General features: G+C 36.3%; 1 protein-coding gene and 1 long non-coding RNA gene across 4 annotated transcripts in view; both read left to right on the top strand.

Annotated features, from left to right (window-relative positions):
• The window catches only part of LOC127844090 (invertebrate-type lysozyme-like), a 112,150-nt gene that overhangs the window by 67,856 nt on the left and 21,801 nt on the right, over window positions 1-22,493 (top strand). The gene's annotated exons all lie outside the window — the stretch shown is intronic.
• LOC127844095 (uncharacterized) lies at window positions 771-22,175 on the top strand. Of its 2 annotated transcripts, none has more exons than XR_008032560.1 (6): window positions 771-989; window positions 9,004-9,162; window positions 10,000-10,139; window positions 11,220-11,309; window positions 12,537-12,674; window positions 22,055-22,175. It is a non-coding gene; the product is annotated as an uncharacterized LOC127844095 (long non-coding RNA). The 2 variants fall into 2 exon arrangements; XR_008032561.1 differs by lacking the exon at window positions 771-989 and adding an exon at window positions 1,509-1,939.

Consider the following 22,493-nt stretch of genomic DNA (forward strand, 5'->3'; position numbering starts at 1 on the left):
CTAGTCACTGAAAGAGCAACAAATCTTGGCAACTTTCCTATCAACTTGCAGCCATTTATATCCATAAGTTTGGTTGGATGTACAAGTTTTTGTACTGAAGTTAATATCAAAGAAGTCTGAAATGTTTGTTTTGGCATATCTATAAAAGGTAACAATCTAACAATTTTTGGTTTATTTGAGCTTGTTTTTCAATGACAGTTAATCTTATATAGGACAATAAAATTACCAACAGACTACAGATGATGCCATTATTAAGATGGCTGCATGGTCTGGGTTCCCTCTGCCAACAGACTACAGATGATGTCATTATTAAGATGGCTGCATGGTCTGGGTTCCCTCTGGGCTTTAAAATAACAGCACAGACTACAGATGATGCCATTATTAAGATGGCTGCATGGTCTGGGTTCCCTCTGGGCTTTAAAATAACAGCACAGACTACAGATGATGCCATTATTAAGATGGCTGCATGGTCTGGGTTCCCTCTGGGCTTTAAAATAACAGCACAGACTACAGATGATGCCATTATTAAGATGGCTGCATGGTCTGGGTTCCCTCTGGGCTTTAAAATAACAGCTAATGATGATTCATTGAAAACACAAACAATTTAATAACAAGTTATAGACTTTTCATTTGTTACTTTTGTAAAAAGGTTCCAATGTTTGCACATCATTAAAAGAAAATGTTTTTTTCATTTGTCTTGTGTTTTTAAGATGTAATTACAGGGAGAATAGAGATTAACAGTGTTACCGTAGTTATCATTACACAAAAATAGAACAATCATCATCATGTTTCAGTTGTTGTTTGTTCCACTGTTTCTCATGTTACTGACAGGTATGATTGAGGAAGGCACATGTATGTTCCCACACACGGTCCAGGAACACAAGCGGTCCAGGAACACAAGCGGAACATTCTAGACAGGATGATGGAGTCATGCTTCATGCAGACAAACTGAACTTCGATGGTCCAACATTGTTCACTCCCATATCAAGGTTAAGAATTTTGAATGACTGTTACAAGGCTAAACTTACATAAAAATAGCTTTACCAAAAGAATGTATTTGAAAATGTGTATAATAAATACTTTTTAATTGCAAAATATAGTTATACAAAGAATTTAAAGTCATAATAATTATTCACATTCCTTTACTAATATAAAATGCATGGTCTCGCTATTTCCCTTCTAAATGTTAAATATGTGCATTATATACTTTGCTATTGACTATTATTTTGTTAAGATAATAAAAAACTGCATGTATTGTGACATGTATTGTAAATGACATGCCCGTTGTTGCTCGACAAACATTTTTTGTCATGGAATCTTGTTTTAATTTTTATTTTTTTATAGCCTTGCTCTGGGAAAACTTGGCTTATTTTAAAGTAGACTAAATGCATGTATTTTAAGTGTCCTCCCAGATTAGTCGGCAGTCGGCACAGGCTAATCAGGGACGGCACTTAATGCCTAAACTGGATTTTCGTTTAGATGAGACTTCAATAAACACAAAATTCTATACAAGTAGAGAGTGTTGTCTCTGATAATCCTGTGCGGATTGCACAGACCAGAAAGGGACAACACTTTAAATTGCACAGACCAGAAAGGGACAACACTTTAGACTCATGGCGGATTACACAGACCAGAAAGGGACAACACTTTAGGCTCATTGCGGATTGCACAGACCAGAAAGGGACAACACTTTAGGCTCATGCATTAAGCCCAGTACAGACCAGAAGGGGACAACACTTTAGGCTCATGCATTAAGCCCCGAAAGGGACAACACTTAAGGCTCATGCATTAAGCCCAGTACAGACCAGAAAGGGACAACACTTTAGGCTCATGGCGGATTGCACAGACCAGAACGGGACAACACTTAAGGCTCGTGCATTAAGCCCAGTACAGACCAGAAAGGGACAACACTTAAGGCTCATGCATTTAGCCCAGTAAGGTACAACACTTTCATGCATTTAGCCCAGTTTTTTCCAGATCTAGGCTCAACTTATTATATTCAGAACATTACAGAATATTTTATTTTAGCTTAAGCATACAGCTCATCGCCATAAACATACATATGCAATAACAGCATGCGTGACAATTATATACAAAACATACATCATTTTGAGGAAAGATCAATATAAAAAGTAATGACATACAACATGTTTTAGTGAGAATGTCACATGGATGGGGTTAATACAAAATGATCATATAATGTTAACACGAAATTTAATAATTGTTACAAATATAACATTATTCTAAGCTTATTGTCTTTGTGGAAGATATATCATTTATACTACACATATAGCACATCTTCTCGTAACTTAAAGCATTTTAAACAAAAAATGGCAAGTTTTCTTAACACTATTTTGTTTGAACAATTAAGTAGTTCGATAAACTTGAACATACTAGGTCGTGATCTGTAATACTTTGGAATTAATGTATTCCTAATATCGGCATAATAAGGACATTTAATAACAAAGTGATATTCATCCTCGATATCATTGAGGTTGCATAAAACACATTTGCGTTGATCTCTGACAATGTTCTGGTGTCTACCCGTTTCAATTAATAATTTGTGAGACGACAAACGTAATTTAGCAATAATATTTCTATGTTTTTAATTTTCAACAATATCAAGATACGCAGATCTTTCGAATATTGGTTTCAATTCTTTATATAAAATCACTGAACTAGATGATGTGACACTTGTATTCCAGTTAGTGATATATTGGTCTCGTAATCTGGTTTTAAGTAGCGGTTTTAATTGATTAGAGTTCACGGATTCGGGGAATAGCCATACATCGTTAAAACCGGTTTGGTTAAGAATGTCCCGCACTTTCGATGACCAATTGTTTGTGTTATGTTTGCGTTCAATTTCTAATCTCAGTGATAATACAATGTGTTTAATAATATAATTACCCTCTTTTACAGTATATAATTTCAAAAAGTATTTCACGATCCTGACATATCTGTCTAAATACAAGGGGAATCGACCAACTTCGGCATATAGCGATAATTAGTTTGTTGACATCTTAACATTCAATATTCTTTAACAAAATTTACGATGGACGCGCTCAATGTTTTCCGCTTTTATAAATCCCCATACCTCACAGTTATAGTTTAAAATTGATGATACATATGCGTTAAATAAATTTAACATGATATGTATAGGTACGTTCATGTCTTTTGTGAGAGTGAACAAAGAATGCATCGCTTTTAAAGCTTTGCCATACAACGTATTTGTTGCGGACGCAAAAGATCCACCGCTTGATATGACAATTCCAGGGTAATTAAAATTGTTAACACTTTCTATTTCTTGACCTTTATATGTCCATTTTAATGTTTTACTAATTGTGCCACCTTTTCGGAATACCATGACCTTTGTTTTTTCAATGTTTACCGTTAAATTCCACTTATCGCAGTAGGTTTCTAAATTGTTTAATGATTCTTGAAGACCCTCCGGTGTTTCAGAAAAAAAAGCCGCGTCGTCAGCGAATAATAATAGATATATCGATATTTGATCCAGTGTTATTCCGGCGTTTATTCCATTTTGCAAACCAAATTCGATGTCGTTAATAAAGAGAGAAAACAATATGGGCGAGGTTATCTCCCCCTGAAATAAGCCAACGTTACTATTAAATACGTCTGATAATTTACCCATGTGTTTAACCTGTTATTTCACTTCATCGTACATGGATCGAATAAGTGTTAATAGTTTACCGTCGATGCCCACATTAATCATCTCACTCCATAATTGGCCGCGATTGATGACGTCATATGCTTTCCGGTAGTCAATATAACAACAGTATAGTTTACCTTTATTCTGAAACTGTTTTTTCTATAAGTGCATTAAGAATAAATATTGCATCGACCGTGCTACAGTTTGTTTTAAAGCCGAATTGTGCATCCGTTAGAATGTCATTCGTTTCTGTCCATTGTTTAAGCCGTTCATTTAATATGCTTGTAAACAATTTCGCAAAACAACTTATTCGAGTAATTCCCCGATAGTTATTTGGATCTGATATGTCCCCACGTTTATGAATTGGTATTATAATACCAGATGACCAGCTGCGCGGAAAACGCTTTTTATCAAGTATGTAGTTAAACAATATTTCTAACGGCCTGACGATTACATCGATTGTTTCAGTAAAATATTCATATATAATATTGTCATGCGCATGAGTTTTATTGTTTTTTGGTTGCTTTTATAATTTCTTCTGTCGATATAGGATTATCGAGTTCGGGGTACGAGGGTTCTGTGTTTAACCTATTGTCAAATTCATGTAAAAAAAAGTATCGGAATCAAACGAATTTATATTTAGGTCACCTTCGTCCGCTAATTTACTGAAATAATCGTGGAATTCGATTAACGGTATCGTATTTGAGTTTTGTGATGTAGTTTTACGTTTAAATAATTTCCAAAACTCACGGGGTGATTTCCTTCTCATAGTGTTCATATGCTTGCTTTGATCAGTGTTGTACTTTAATTAAGTTTTTCTACAAGTATACTTATAATCCTTTTTCGATGCAATCATTTGTTCTCGTGTACACTCGTTTTTGTTAAGATTATACTCGTATATAGCTCTTGTACATTGAGATTGTTTGGTTTTACATTCTTTGTTAAACCACCTTTGTTTATTTTTATCATTATCTATAAACCCTTTACTTTCAAGATTTATAATGCGCTTAAAATACATTTCTCCTTTAGAATTTCAGTAATTCGAAAAGATTATGTACATCGCACGAAACATCACGAAGAAAGTCGCATTTGTTCTCGGGTTTCCATTTAAAATAAACAATCGGATTAATATTACTAGTTGAAACAGCGTTATTCGTGCGGAGAGCAAATGTCAGCGGCGCATGGTTCGAGAATTCCGTGAAATCGTTAACGGTAAAATCTAAAATGTCCGTAAAATTGGTGTGCGCAGTTAATAAATAATCAACTAAGCTTTCACCATTATGTGTATAGCACGTTATTTTACCTATATTTTGATCGTTATGTAAACGTCCGTTCACGATACGAATATTAGTCGCTTTACAAATATCTAACAGCACCCGATTGTATAAACGCTGGTTAAAGTTACCGCTCGGTAACATTAAAGCCTTGGTAAGTTTGCGGTTATTCAGGTATAGTAACCTTCAAGGTATCTCGATTGTATAAACACGATATACCGCAAAGTAACCTAACCGCGCATAGTGGAATTTAACCACCGGTAACTTTAACTAAAACATTCCCACAATGCATTTACTAATGACGTAATTTTCGCGCGAAGTGTCACGCTTATAAACAGCGAAATGTATTTTTTTTTTCAAATTCATTTACAAGTGAATTCACAATAAAATAAAGTGTAAATTTTAACTATGAGTTCATCAAAATGACCAGGGACAAATTGATAATGATGTCGGGATTTGCATCATTTAGCGGAATCCCTGGTGCTTGCAAACTGCAAGGGAGTGCTTACAAAGTCTATTCTTCTAGTTGTTCTAGATGTAACATAAAAATTATACATGGTCGTCGTAACATGCTAGACTATTCTTCTAATTTGGCTTATGTTTACAATAAACTTACTTACTTTCTTGTACAATAAGGGAATTTACCATAGACAAATAAAACATTGTTCAAGTTTAAATATATCTTTGTATGCTGTAATCTGCAAATGCAACCGAGTTCAACAACGGCTATTATTTGTGTCGTGTTCTGAGAAAACTGAGCATAATGCATATGCGTTAAGTGTCGTCCCAGATTAGCTTGTTAAGTTCGCACAGGCTAATCAGGGACGACACTTTCCGCCAAAAATTGATGTTTGCTAAGAAGGGACTTCATTTTAACAAAAAATGTCATAAAAAGCGGAAAGTGTCGTCCCTGATTAGCCTGTGCGAACTTAACAAGCTAATCTGGGACGACACTTTACGCATATGCATTATGCCCAGTTTTCTGAGAACACGACACAAATAATAGCCATTGTTGAACTCGGCACAGGCTAATATGGGACGACACTTTAAGCACATGCATTATGCCCATTTTTCTCAGAACATGACACATTTGATAAACTGCTCCGGTTCATTTTAACAGCAGTAATGTACATAGAGTACATGACGTAGCGTGTGACGAAGAAGAAAGTTTATTGAGTTCTCATTTGAATATAATGATATGATGGCATAAGAGTCTTAACTATGCTGAAATAATTATCAAAGACCCTAGATGCAAACTCGTCAATTATTGAATTAAATGGATTATTTATGGATTTTAAAGGATTATTAAAGGTAAGATACTAGTTCGAACGTGTTTTGTTTTTTGTTTGTACTTTTGTTGTTCCCTGTTATCGGAGAAATGATTTTAACATGGGCGCCATTGATGCATCGGATCACACACGGCATGCCCACAACAGAATATAAGAAACACGTTCTGTGCGTCCTTAAATTCGTCGTCCGAAGTCGGAAATCGTATTGCCCTGTAAATTAAGTCAAATAACGTGTCAGTCGCTGCAATTTGTTGTTTACTCGTCGAAATTGTGAAGGTCGTCGATGGTTAGCTTTTATAATATCGCGCGCCGCGGCCATTTTGTGTAAGTTACCTCTCGGTTATTGTACTTACCCACCTAGGGAAGCAAGGTATGTTTTAACTGGGTTTTAACCGATCGGTATAACTAACCAAATTTTATGCAAACGCTTACCGACCAGTAACCAACATGTTACCGACTTTTAACCGCCGGTATGTGGTTAACCGCCGGTTTAACTGTTTATACAATCGGGTGCAGGTTGTCTCCAAATCGATTCGTAGTAAGGTCACAAGTTGAGCGTGGGATTAAGGTCTCAATATATGGGACAGTATCAAACTCGGTATCGCTTATATACCTTTCATTTTCGATGTAATCGGCTTTATTTCCCGTTCGCGAGTTTGTGTCTCCAGTTAAAAATACCTTTCCTTTGGTTTGATAAAAATTAATATCTAATTCAATAGTTTGAAAAATATCATAAGTATACAAGAGTGAACAGGGGAATTTTCAGGTGCAATATATATATAACACATAAATATACATCTGATTCAATATTTAAAAACATTTTATCTAATGTAAGCCAAACAATGCAATCGATGTCATTTTTTATTAATGTAACACCTTTACGAATATAGTCTTTAATGTAAATCACAATACCACCACTCGAGCGCTTCGCTCTACGGTGTTGTAATCGTCTGTATGAGTGAATAGGCTTACTATAGCCTTTTAGGTCTAAGGTAGAGTCTGTATTTGTCCAAGTTTCAGTAAGACATATAATATCGTGACAGTTAAGAAAAGATAATAACTTACTATCAGAGCATTTAAACGCTGTTAGTCCTTCCACATTCCATGTGACAATTTTAATGACACCCTCACTAACGTCCTATTCCTTATACACTTGCTTGTTTATATACAGTTTGTCAATCCTGAGATACGCCTCCTTTCCCTCGGATCTTGCCTTTTTCATGATTGGTATTAGCCTTCGTCGGACCTCCATAACTTCCTGTGGATATTGCTCGGATATTCCGAAAGGGAAACCTTTTAGTTCCTTTGACTCCCTGCGAACCCTCTCCTTGTCCGGGTAGTATGCGAATATCGCAACAATTTGCCGCACTTTATTTGGCTGGTATCGGCCTATCCGATGTGCCCTGTGCAACTTGATTTCGGTTTGGGCGTTTTGCACGTGAAGCTTTGTTTCGATTAATTCCAAGATTTTTTGTCGCACTGTTCTTCTTGCTCCTCAGGTATCTGGAAAAACAACAAATTGTCCCGCATACTCCTGCACTTGAGGTCCGTTATTTCAGCCTGTAATTTATGTTCGTGCTGGATAACTGAATCCTCGCGACTTTGCAAGTTGCTCGTGGATTTTAGAATTGAGCCGAATTCACTCTGTTTTTTTGTTATGTTTTCTATCACGTTCCCACTGAAATCACACGATTTTTCTAACTCCTTCATTCGGGTTTCAAAGCTATTCATTCGTTGCTCTATTTTGTCTATTCTCGAGACTATGCCCGACACTGTTTGATGGATTTGGTCAAGTCTTGAAAGTTTTTTGTCAACAGAATTTAGCCTTTCCAAAATTGATGATAAAATGTCCGAGCTTGGTGGCGGCGATGGCGTTGCCGGCGTTGCCGGAGGTATAAACCACTGTCCATAAAAATTGGGCTTGTTCATCATATATGGAAATGGTATCTGCGTTAGTTGTGGACTGCCATAGTACTGCTCGATTGGTCATTGTCGGCTCGGCTACTACTTACATGTACCCCGGGAACTCTTAAGTATACTTACATGTACCCCGGGTACGATAAATATACTTAATCGTACCCGGTCGATATAAGACTGTACCCGAGTTGTATTCCCGCCCAAAATCCGATGTCGTAAAACGCGCTACCGATTATCTTAAATAAACTTCTCTTTTTAAAAAACTGCATCAACATGCTTTTTGAGTATGGGTTTCGCTAATATAGAGGCCATTTTACAGAATATTGACATAAATGTGCATATAATTAATTTCAAAACAATATGCGGCAACGACCGATTTAGCGTTAAATTTCCCGGGTACGTATAAGTATATATACCGTACCTGGGGTACATGTAAGTATACTTAAGAATACCCGGGGAACATGTAAGTAGTACCCGTGCCGACAATGACCAATCGAGCCATAGTACTGACCTGCCTGGCTCGCCTGTGTTTGTCCTCTTATATTAGTCACGGGTGAGCCTGAGCATTTTGCGCCATTTTTTTCCCTTTGTTTCGCTTGTTCGTGCTTTGTGTTGAGCTTGCATGACCGTTATCCGGCGAATCTTTGGAAGGTTTGCGTTTTTTGGTCATAGATAATCATAGGTATCATCCAAATGTTCACTTAAAACACTTTTCATTCATCCTCACTTGTTTTATTCCATAAACTTTCAATTTTTTCGATGCGATTTTACTCCTTCAAAATTTTAGCCCGCCATGTTCACGCAATATAATTATATTGTGTTATTTTATGGTGTATTGCTTCATTTGTGCTTGCAGAGTTTGGACAGAGTTGATGAGACCTCCATTGTGATGAACAGTATATTGGAGAAAGGTGTGAGTGTGGGGCCGAAAAGTGAGGTCACACATTCTCACATCCAGAGGCAGATAACCATTGGCAAGGATTCCTTCATATCTGGACTGGTTACCAGCCCTGAGGTAAATACGCACCTGACTGTCAAATATAGCCTCTTTCTGGGAATACTGGGCTAATCAGGGATAGCACTTCCTGCTTTAGCTGGATTTTGTTAAGAAGGAACTTCCTTTAAACTAAAAATACAATAAACGCAGAAAATCATGTGTCCCGATTAGACTGTGTAGACTGCACAGGCTTATCTGGGAAAACACTTTACACTCATACTTAGAGAGCAGTATTGCCAGAAGAAGGCTCAATTTGATGTCATCAATTTACTGCCGCAAAAAGCTGTAATTTTTTGATGGAAATGCTTTGACGCTTTTAAAATTAACACTTTTTCTGTAACAAAAAAATTCATGATTTGGTTTGCATGAAACAAATTTTAAAAGTTATAGTGTAGCAATCTACTGGTGATATGTTTAGGTTGTGATTCAAGATTTTAGTTGAATATTCATATTTAGGAATGTTTGAATAATAAAGTTTATTCTTCTTTATTAGTGGATGATAAGGAAAATCGTTATACGTTTGGGAAATTTGTAAAATAAATTTGCTGTCCGAGAGCATACAAGTCACAAAATGATATTGTGTGGAATAACAATGGTATTGTGTGTTCAACTGAAGGTTTTTCAATCACACTCCGAGAGATTGGGGCTAAATGCACGTGCGTAAAGTGTCGTCAAAGATTACCTTGAGCGGTCCGAGTCTTTACGCTTAAACTAGATTTTAGTCAAGAAAGGACCTTCCTTCTACAAAAAAAATAAATAAAAGCTGATAGTGTGGTCCCTTATGAGCCTGTGCAGATGTCACAGGCCAATCCGGAATGACGTTTTATGTATATACATTAAACCCCCTTTTTACAGAGCGCGGTTCATTGCTTCCAGTTTCCAGACAAATTGGAGTTTGCAGAGTTCATCATCGTGCAGTGCTACACATTTAACTCCCTTTCCTTGGCAAGTCCATGTACCTGTTGACCACACATGGCAGATTTGACAACATTGAGGTACGGATGGGACTTTGAAATATTCTAGAGAATCATGCTGTTTTAATTGTATAATTTTGTTGTTTGTAAATTCCAATGAAGTAAGGCATCAACTTGTGTAGCACATCAATTGTAATTTAAAACCTTCAACCGTGGTGGACTTTTGTTTGCTTATATCCCTCAATTAAGGGATATAATTGAGGAAAGGAACCGTACTAGCCTAGCTAATGTTCAAATCCTATAAAATTTAGATGCTTGTAATTCATGTTGTAAAACACAATCTGAAATAAATATCTTTAACCCAATTAAGGGATATTGTTAAGTATAGTTGTTAGATGGATGTGTTTCTAAGATGTTGGCAAAGTGTTACTTATTATAGAACTCTCATAATATGTCAGTTAATAGATTGGTTCATTTAATGTAGGTTTGTGGGTACATTAGAGTTTTTAATGGCCTTCATCATTTGTGAAACATAATGCTTCCTCTTGAACTCATTTTTGTAATCCATGTGTTATTGTTGTGTGTTGGATTTTGGACTAGCAATTTTTTGGAGTTACTAAATCATGTTCTTCATAAGTTTTGTTTGTAAAGTGGGGTTTTCTGCTCATCTTAAGTTTATTCAGCTCCTCGTTCAAATATGGAATAAGTTCTGGCAGCTTTTGTAATAACCCCTGAATCAGTGATAGTTTGGATATTTCTTTGAACAATGTTGATGTAGAGGCCTACTTGAGTATTATGAAAGTCTTGTTTTCGGTGAACTAGCTTAATGCATGTGCCTAGAGTGTCGTCCTTGATAAGCCTGGGAAGACACTTTCTGCTTTTATTGTATTTTTCATGTACGATTTAACCATTTGTGTACTATTGTGCACTTTTTTTGCGTACTGCACATGCTAATATGGGACGACTTTTTACTGCATAGGCTACTCTGGGACGAGACTTTACGTAAACTAGGCTAATCTGGGACGACACTTTATGTAAACTAGGCTAATCTGGGACGACACTTTACATAAACAAGGCTAATCTGGGACAACACTTTACGTAAACGTATTAAGCACAGCTTTCTCAGAACTTGGCTGAGTCTTCCAATATTGCTTATTTCAGATGCCGATATGGAAGGGTACAAGCAATTTTTGTAACGACCCCTGGATCTACATGATGAATCGTACAGGCATTGTGTAGGAAGATCTCTGGGTAAAGGACTTTGTAAGGGTTAATCTTCATTAAAGCCTTGTTCTGTGAAAACTGGGCTTAATGCATATCCATAAAGTGTCGTCCCGGGTTAGCTTGTGCAGTCCGCATAGGCTAGTCAGGGAAGACACTGTCTAAACCAGATTTCTGTTTTTGAGAGACTTCCTTTAAAGGCGAAATTCCATAAAAGCTTAAAGTGTTGTCTCTGGTAAGCTTTTACGGACTGCACAGGCTTATTTGGGACGACACTTTATGCACATGCATTAAGCACAGTTTTCCCAAAACCAGGCTCATTGTTATTTCTGAGTAGTCGAATTCACATGTGGTTTAAATGCATCAAGCTTTATAATTTCTTAAGTTGCGTTTTACCTCCAAATCAATCAAAGCTGATGATGTCCCTTTAGGTTGCAAAGTTAAAAATTCAGATTGAAAATAGTTTATTTCGTGTTGAAGCTTTTCATCTTTTTCCATCTCTTTAATAATATCAGTAAATTGTTTATTCTGGCCAAGTGCTCATAACACATTTTTTCCTTTCAAGTGATGATCGTGCACAATGTCACATTGAAAACAAAAAAAAGTCTGTGTTTTTATGCTCCCCCAATTTTTGTGGGGGGAGCATATAGTCGCCGCTTTGTCTGTCTTTCGTGTGTCTGTGTGTCCGTCCGTCCGTGCACAATTTTTGTCCGGGCTATTTCTCAGCAATTAATGACCGGAATTCAATTAAACTTTTTGGGAAGCTTCACTTCCAAGAGGAGATGTGCATATTATCAGCCGGTTCTGGTCGGATGATTTTTCACAGAGTTATGACCCTTTGAAATTTTCCATTAACTGTACATATAGTGCAATTATTGTCCCACCAACTACTAGACGTTTCCTTTTATCTGAATATATAGTGCAATATTGTGACAAAAAAAACCTTTGGGGAGCATCACCCGTCTCTGACGGTTTCTTGTTTCAACTAGGCCATGAAACTTGGCTTTATTACCTACATGGAGCAGATAATAAATCATGTTAACTAACTGATAACAACTATATACCCTCTGTGTTTTTGTAACAAATCCTTAAACCTTTTTTACTAAGATACTCACTTTGACCTGTTTGTTGTCTCTAAGAAAATAAATTTACATTAAAGAAATGTCTTACAAGATACAAGTTTTAAGTCTTCATTTCCAACACAAAGATATTGATAAGCAGCAAACGGCATAAAACTTGAAGTTATCTCCCCTACAGGAAGCAGTTGATCAGACTACATGTATTCAGACTGCGCTGATGTTTCCAGTGCTCCATGCAACAGAGCCCCTAGGTCTTACGGAGCCCCTCTGGCTTCAGGGGGTCATAGGACACTGAGAACAGGCACATACTCAGGAGGTCAGTCTGGGGTCAGGTTTTGTTCTATTACCTGACAAAAATCTGTAAGTTATTCTTCTATGTTGTTTGTATGACATTCTGTTCTGGTTTTGTGTTGCGTCCATTACATTCAGTTCTTGTTTCATGTTGTTTCCATGACATTAAGATCCAATTATATGCTGTTTACATTACATTCAGTTTTAGTTTCATTTTACTTCCATGATGTGTGTTGTATGTTGTGTCCATGAAATTCAGTTATAGTTGTATGTTGTTTTCATGTCAATTATATTAGTTTTTGGCTCACCTGAGCACAATGTGCTCATGGTGAGCTTTTGTGATCGCATTTTGTCCATCGTGCGTTGTGCAGCGTCAACGTTTGCTTTGTTAACACTCTAGATGCCACATTTATTGATTTGGAAAATGGTTTTGGTTGCTTTAGAAACATGGACACCAGTGGGCGGGGCATTTTTCCTTATATGGCTTTAAATTTCTTTAGTAAAACCTTGTTAACACTCTAGAGGGCACATTTATTGTCCAATATTCATGAAATTTGGTCAGACGATTGGTCTCCATGATATCTTGGATGAGTTTGAAAATGGTTACGGTTACCTAAACAACATTGCTGCCAAGGGGCGGGGCATTTTTTCTTATATGGCTATAGTAAAATCTTGTTAACACTCTATAGAGGCAATATTTATTGTCCGATCTTCATGAAACTTGGTCAGAAGATTCATCCCAATAATATCTTGGACTAGTTCAAAAATGATGCTGGTTGGTTGAAAAACATGGCCTCCAGGGGGCGGAGCATTTTTTATAAAATGGCTTTAGAAAAACATTGCTAACACTCTAGAGGCCACATTATTTTTCCAATCTTCATGAAACTTGTTCAGAAGATTGGTCCCAATGATATCTTGGATGAGTTCAAAAATGGTTGCGGTTGCTTTAAAAACATTGCCACCAGGGGGCGGGGCATTTTTCCTAATATTGCTAAATATGGCTTTAGTGAAACCTTATTAACACTCTAGAGACCACATTTATTGTCCGATCATCATGAAGCTTGGTCAGACGATTTGTCCCAATGATATCTTGGATGATTTTGAAAATGATTCCGATTGGTGAAAAAACATGGCCGCAAAGGGGGCGTGGCATTTTTCATTATTTAGCTATAGTAAAACCTTGTTAACACTTTAGAAGCCACATGTATTTTCCGATCATCATGGACAGTTAGTCAGAAGATTTGTCCCAATGATATTTTTGACAAGTTCAAAAATAGTTCCAGTTGCTTAAAAAACATGGCCACTAGGGTGTGGGGTATTTTCCTTATATGGCTTCATTAATCTTTATGAAACTTCGTCAGAATATTTGTCTAAATTATATCTTGGATGTGTATGAAAATGGTTCCGGTCGGTTGAAAAACGTGGCTGCTACGGTGTTCACAAGTCATGAAAGTTGGTTAGAACATTTGTTCTAATAACATCTTGGGCTGCACAGAACAGGTCAGTTCCTTTGGATCTCAGGTGAGAGACTTTGGGCCTTTCAGACCCTCTTGTTATGTTGTTTCCATTGTATTTTGTTTTACTGATACGTTGTTGCCATGAAATTATGTTATAGCAGTATATTGTTTTTATGAAATTCAGTTCTAGTTGTATGTTGTGTTCATAAAATTAAGTTAAGGTTTCATGTTATTTCCACGACATTCAGTTTTAGTTTTATGTTGTTTCCATGACATTCAGCCATAGTTGTATATTGTTTAAATGACATTCAGTTCTAGTATTATGTTGTTTCGTGACACAGTTATAGTTGTATGTTGTTTCCATGACATTCAATTATAGTTGTATGTTTTGCCTTTGACTTTCAGTTTAGTTGTGTTTTGTTTCTGTAGCATTCTGTTCTGGTTGTATGTTGTTTCTGTGACATTCTGTTCGAGTTGTATGTTGTTTCTGTGACATTTTGTTCTAGGGGTGTGTTGTGTCCTAGATATTTAGATCTACAATTTTCCAATTATGTTGCTTTCATGAAATTAAGTTCTAGTTTTATTTTGTTTCCATTACGTTCAGTTCTAGTTGTATGGTGTTTCCTCAACATGCCGTTATAGATTTATGCTGTTTCCGTCATATTCTGTACTGGGTGTATGGTGTATTCATGACATTTAGCTCTATTTGTTTGTTGTTTCGATTACATTCAGTTCCAGTTGTTTGGTGTCTCCATGACATTCAGTTCTAATTCTATTTTGTTTCCATTACATTCAGTTCTAGTTGTATGGTGTTTCCTCAACATGCAATTATAGATTTATGCTGTTTCCATCATATTCTGTACTGGTCGTATGGTGCATATATGACCTTTTGTTCTGGTTGTATTTGATTTTCGCCGAACCATTAAGTTCTAGTTGTTTGTTGTTACCATTACATTCAGTTCTAGTTGTATGTGGGCAGGCCATGCTTAGCGATTTTCGGTAGCGATGTAAACATCAATCTCGCTTGGATAATATATGGTTTATGCATATAGAACGTGAAGTAAAGCCGAAATAATTAAAATGCTTTTGATTTGAAATTATCTTTAGTGGGCAATTAGTTGAAATTATGCTGGAATAAGCTTTAAATGTTGTGCTTGTAATTGCACAGTTTAGAGTGATCTGCTAACTGTGTTATGCTATGAAAAAGATGAATTGCGAGTGTTTGTGATTGTGAGTGTTGGACCTTTTAAACTCATCTGACATACGAATGTGTTCTGGTGGTGTATTGCAAGTGTTTGTTAAATAGTAAAACGTTATGTCTTAGCGTTTTCCTGATTTCTGGTAATGTCAAATTCTTTCGAGACCCCGGATCGCACCAGAAACAGCAAGCGAGTGCTCAGTTTGCCCGATAACGAGTTTATAAACGACCTCACACGACCAAATTACTTCCCGGCTATCATGGTATCGCCCACCACACCATTACCCTGTGAGTCGATATTATCTCTTTCCGAAGAAACAATCCAGAAACAATCTGACACCCTGGTAGCTAAATTTCGTACACACATTGAATCAATCGTAGAAGATGTGGTTTCGAGTGTAATGACGAAGTTCACCTACAAACTGGAAGCCCTAGAGCAAGCTAATACTCTGCTAATTAACGAAATACTGGTGTTCTACTGGCGACCGTTTGTTTCCAAGTCATCTTTGCTGACTTGGCTAATCCATTCTGGTGCAGGATAATGAACCACTTATGCTAGAAGATTATGAAAAACCTCAATCTGGTATTCCTACTTCTATCTCAGCCGGCTACATGCAGACCACTGATCTTGCAGATGGTTCGGCTGAAGCGGGCTCGGAGTCTAACATTGAGGTCGAACATAACTATTTGACCTCTATTAATCAGGTCTATAATTTATGTTCGAGACCCTAAGGGATGAATTTTTAACCGCTTTTACCTGTCGGCTACAGGCTTTGAAGTCACTGTCACGGAACAGTTGGGCCACAAATGTGAGCGCAGCAAGATTAGCAAGACGACGTTTCGTGTCGACTTCTGCTTTTCTATTGCTTCCACGACAATTTTCAAGTTACTGGAATCCACAATAATCCTGCTCCATCTTCATTGATAGTACCTTAGGACATTACTTAGCCTGAACCGCTTGTTGGCTGTAAAAGCTTTAAGTCCTTTTTACCTGACCCGACTAACAATTTGGATTTTTCAAAACTGCCGGGTCAGATTTCCTACATTATCATACTTTCGCTTCCTATTCAAATTGTTATTACTATTATCTCAGTTATTTACTCCATGTTGGGGAAGTGTCAAATGAGAGAGGGCTGATACATAGGATTGCATATAGGCTTGACCGCATGGCTGCCACAGCCTTGTAGATGTCTTGGGAGCTATCGAACTCAGATCTTAGATGCTAAGGATCCGGAGGAATCGCATCCTCTCTTTTCATCTTCAAGATCCCTTGGTCGAGACAAGCTTATTAGAAAGAACAACTTTTTCCTCTTAAAAGTTCTTCATCTATTACACTTCTGGCTTTAACAGGCTGTCTTTTTTATAACTGGTCGTACTCCTATCGGAATTTGTCTGGTTAGGATTCTTGAAATAAAGGCTTAACCAAGTCAGTTATAAAGACTTCCAAGTCTTCTACCGGCAATGGTGCACTTCCCTAAGGTTACTCCTAGGGGGTTTACCTTTTTCTGCCACCAAACCTCCGATGCCGGAGGTACCATTTTCAGTCATACTTCTGTACTTTACAAATTGAATATTTCACGACTTTTATTCTCCAGGTTTTCAAAGTCGTTGTTTATTGGTACATGAAAGAGGCTTCTGTAGATAGGTCATAATCTTTAAAGTGTTCATCACTTTCCTATTCTACCAACTTTCTAGTCTGATGGGAGTGGGAAAATTCGGCTTGCCGTGTTTTCTTTCCTTACCCATCCTTGACTTATGGTTCCGGCCACCGGTCGGTATAGACTGTATCGACAATGTTCCTGCGCCAGCGAAACAGGTAAACATGAGACGCGACTCTCCAATACAATACATTACTAGTGGTTTACAACTGTTGAATGGGGTTAAAAAGTATTCTCAACAATTAGCCATGCTTATCAGCAACGGTATTAAATAATCACTTGACACCACATAATCACACATGCATGAAGAATTTACCATTTGCAGGTCAATTACCTGTTTATAGAATATAGTTTTATCCTAAGAATATAATTTAATAAATGTTAAAAGCCCTGTTTAAGCATTTATTGATTCTTAGTTTTAATACTATCTTTTCTTGTAATTTACATAATCTTCTAATTAACATAAGTTAATAAATGTTCTTGTAATTTACTTAATCTTGTAATTTGCATAATTTAATAAATCCTAAAAATATAATTTAATAAATAATAAAAGCCCTGTTTAAGCATTTATTGATTCTTAGTTTTAATACTATCTTTTCTTGTAATTCACATTATCTTGTAATTTACATAATTAAATAAATGTTCTTGTAATTAAGACAATATTGTAATTTACATAATTTAATAAATGTTAAAAGCCTTCATCCTAAGAATATAATTTAATAACTGTTAAAAGCCCTGTTTAAACATTTATTGATCCTTAATTGTAATACTATCTTTTCTTGTAATTCACATTATCTTGTAATTTACATAATTTAATAAATTTTCTTGTAATTTACACAATCTTGTAATTTACATAATTTAATAAATGTTAAAAGCCTTTATCCTAAGAAAATAATTTAATAACTGTTAAAAGCCCTGTTTAAGAATTTATTGATTCTTAGTTTTAATACTTCCTTTTCTTGTAATTCACATTATCTTTTAATTTAATAATTGTTCTTGTAATTTACACAATCTTGTAATTTACATAATTTAATAAATGTTAAAAGCCTTCATCCTAAGAATATAATTTGATAACTATTAAAAGCCCTGTTTAAACATTTATTGATTCTTAATTTTAATACTATCTTTTCTTGTATTTTACATAATCTTGTAATTTAATTAAATAAATGTTCTGGTAATTTACATAATCTTGTAATTTAAATAATTTTATAAATGTTAAAAGCCTACATCCTAAGAATATAATTTAATAAATGTTAAAAGCTCTGTTTTATCATTAATTGATTCTTAGTTTTTTATACCATATTTTCTTGTAATTTACATAATCTTGTAATTTAAATAATTTAATAAATGTTAGTGTAATTTACATAATCTTGTAATTTACATAATTTAATAAATGTTAAAAGCCTTCATCCTACGAATATAATTTAATAACTGTTAAAAGCTCTGTTTAAGCATTTATTGATTCATAGTTTTAATACAATCTTTTCTTGTAATTTTAATAGCGTATATATGTTCTTAATCTAATAACGGCAGTATGCTACATATGTGTTTTTATGCATAAATTTGAACATTAGATAAAAAAATAATTAATAACATGGAAACATTTTCATCAAATCCTGAAGCTTTGCAATTAGGAACAGACCAATAAAACACCATAATTACAGAGGAATGTATACAAGTCAGTGATAAACTGATATATACAGCTGGCAGAGAAAGTCTGTGTTTACCTGTTTCAATTTACTGGCGGTATCTTGTCGATACAGTGTATTATCGGTCCGGTTACCGGATTTTCTGTTAGGACGTATTTTCTTACGTCCTATGGCTATTCAACTTTATTTTTATGCCCCCGGTAGGGTGGCATATAGCAGTTGAACTGTCTGTTTGTCTGTCTGTCTGTCTGTCTGTCTGTCTGTCTGTCTGTCTGTCTGTCTGTCTGTCTGTCTGTCTGTCTGTCTGTCTGTCTGTCTGTCTGTCTGTCTGTCTGTCTGTCTGTCTGTCTGTCTGTCTGTCTGTCTGTCTGTCTGTCTGTCTGTGTCCGTCCGAAAACTTTAACATTGGTCATTACTTTTGCAATATTGAAGATATCAATTTGATATTTGGCATGCATGTGCATCTCATGAAGCTGCACATTTTGAGTGGTGAAAGGTCAAGGTCATCCTTCAAGGTCAAAAGTAAAAAAAATACAATCCAAGGGAAGTTATAAGCTTTAAAAGGGAGATAATTTCTAAACCTGCCAAATGATATTTTATTTCAAAGCGGCGCAATAGGGGGCATTGTGTTTCTGACAAACACATCTCTTGTCAATTATGTTGCAATTGATCTCAGGATTATTCCATGACACAGATTTCCATCTTTTTGTCATTACCTTCCACTATTCAGTGGTGCCTAGACTAGTAGATTATCTTGGCAGGAGTATAGCGTTTTCTACCACAACCTTCATTACATCTTATACAAATGTGAGCAGGGAAGGTTTGGGATGCTCATCTGGAACCACTTATCCTGATATTATCAAGTGTGTGGTATCCTAATGAATATCACAACACATTTTCACAACTCCTGTGTGATGGTGTCATTTAACAACACATCACTCGTGGTTTACATCCAGAAACAGAGGTGAACAGATTATTACTCCTTGTATCTAGAAAACAGGTTCTTACTCGTTCTCTGCAAGAACATTAATTTTTCTCTATCGTCCTAAACATACCAGGTCGTGTCAACGCCCTGTTGGACCTTGGACGTTTTGCATTGCAGTTCTTTCTGTCGCATTAGACACTTTATCAGGAAGTGGTCAACCAGAATTTTCTAACGTTTGGTTTTACATTGGTCGATTTGTTTGCGACCAGAGACAACCACAGAGTTACTCTGTACGGGAGTCCAGTTAACGATACCGCAGCGTGTGCGATTGTTTCACATTCGTCCGCTTGAGACCCAACTGGATGCTTACGCTTATATCTCATCCATTCTATTCTTCTTGGAATATCAGGGTGAGGTTTTGCCATATCCTCTTGGTCACTATTGGGTGACTCATGGAATTATGGTTCATTGACTTTTTAAATCTCCTGTACATTGTGTCCAAGAAACTTATTCACAGGTCATATATTTTATAGCATAGAGACATATTTGATATGGGTCCCAACATGTGCCTCTACATGTCTGGTCATTATTTGGTAATCTCTACAGAAGAACGGTTTTCTGTTAGGGCTTCAACCCTTGTTACTTTTGCAAGGATATTTCACCGGAACTGTCTATGAGGTTCTCTCGAAATTCATTTCTGACTGGGTATTCGAGGGCATATTGATTACCTTAATCACTCTGCTAAATGCATAGAGGTTTAAATTTGTTCTTATCTCCATCAAAGGATACAGATTTCGTAAGTCATCACAAATCTGTGCTGACTAAAATATTTTGGAACTGATCTAAGCCATGGAACTTCAACACTATGTTTCTCGTCCCTTTACCTCTTAAAGGAATTAGGCTTGCATTATTTGGTTGCTTACTAGGTTTCTTATGCACCTCTTCATCAGGATTAGTAACAGTACCAAAAAAAAGGTTAAGACGAGTTTTCTTTCTTATTGTGGCTTCAGCCATACGGAGCAGTGAAATTCATAATTTTTCTGTTGAGTACAACCATTTTCAGTTGATCAGATGGCGTCTTCACTTTGTTGTGTCAGCCAGGATTCTTTGTTTTATATCAACTCCGCTATATGGCTTCCTAATATCTTCAAGTTCCCAAGTTTTTCTATAACTGGTATTCATGAAGATGAAGATAGACTTCTCTGGCCAATCGGGACTTTGAAGTTCTATCTCAGCAGCGTTAGTCCATTCGAGGCTCTCGCAAAATACTGTTCATTTTCCTAACAAGGGGGAGATGTGTCTGCGGCTTCTATTTCTACTGGTTTACCTCGACTTAGAAGGGTTACTCTTATTTCTTATTTAAAGATTTATTCCTTTTAAGGATCTGACCGCAAGAATTATGAGCTCTGTCTGTTTCGTTGGCGTATATTAATCACACTTTCTTACGTGCTCCAATCTGTTTTCTGGAAAATTCCGACCACCTTTTTCATCTTTTTATCTTCGTCTCTGAAGTGCCAACAATACAATTTGTTTGGTATCGTTGTGATTTCACTAATGGTAGTGTCTTTTACCACATAGACATAATTACTCTGTCCGAGAAGTCACGATTAATGTTGAAGATTAGCTGAGAACCCTTGTTTTGGGTTTTGCTATTATAAGCTGATAAACCTGTATATGGGTTCTACTGTGATGGTAAAATATATACGAAACTTCCCGCCACAGCTGCACTATTAGCTAAGAGATAGCAGGTAACGTATTTATGACATTAAAACAAATTTTTTAAAGTAAAATTCATTTTAATTAATAAATACTTACCTGCTATCGGTAAGTCCCACCTCCTACGCCGCTCTTCGATGAATATTTTTGTATATATATTGAAAGACGATTGTGGGTTGGTTACTGGTTTTTGCCTGGGTTGTATTGCACTATGTTTAACCTAGTCTATATTTCAGTTTACACTATACAGTTTTTAGCCTTAGTGTCGAATTGGCAGGTGAGAAATTTCTAATAAATAGGGATACAATGAAACTGAGCAGCAATAATAGTGTTTTACAAGATTAAAGTATCAAATTTGAGTGGTGGTGGTTTGAAATGCATGCTTAGTGAATTCAAAAATGTGTCCAGTGCATAGCCAGTGTCTCTGCTGGGCTGCCAAGGTCATGAAAAACGTACATGCTGGTTTCTAGCTCCGAAGGCTTGTTTTGAATGAATTTTAAAGGTGCCTCCACTCAACTGATTTTTTGTGAAAAACCACGTGGATGACCCTGGGATTCTTCGGTGTCTGGTTAGTGATGCAGTAAAACCGAAAGTGTTTAATGAACTGGCATTTGCAGTTTAGTGGTAAATTTGTGTTGAAAATCACGGAAATGGCCGCCAAAACAGGTGACATTCAGACCAACATATTGGCTGATTTTCCATGATAAAAAATAAAGAGCAAGCGGTTGAACCATGGCTATCCATGTATTGTTTGGAAGACAGACCCCCAACAATACTGAAGATATGTTTTGTATAATTTCAGGTGTAGACGTTGTGTCAGCAGTGAGGACGGACAGTGCCCCCACCCCGCCAGCTAGTAGCCGATTAATGAAAAACTGTAGTATGCCCCCTTAAGGTGAAGTGTCAATTGTTCAAGTCCTGTCAAAAACATTTAATTGCATTAAAAATGTTGCTGAACATGTCAGTATTTTCTTTTCGACAATATTTCCATTGGAAAACACTAACACCAGCATACTGAGGGCTGAAACAAAGGGTGGTTACTCAAAGTCTGGTATTGGCAACTTTTCATTAATGGACATTAATGGATCTTTACAAGATATATTGACCATATTTACCAATTTACAACTGCTTACAAAGATGATTGTGCTGAAGCGCGAGTCCAATAGTGAAATGTAAGGTTTTCCGGGGAGAAAATGGACAAAAAACGGCATGAATATCCATATTGGGGCTTTTTATGACAA

This window comes from Dreissena polymorpha, chromosome 9, assembly GCF_020536995.1.
Source record: "Dreissena polymorpha isolate Duluth1 chromosome 9, UMN_Dpol_1.0, whole genome shotgun sequence".
NCBI lineage: Eukaryota > Metazoa > Mollusca > Bivalvia > Myida > Dreissenidae > Dreissena > Dreissena polymorpha.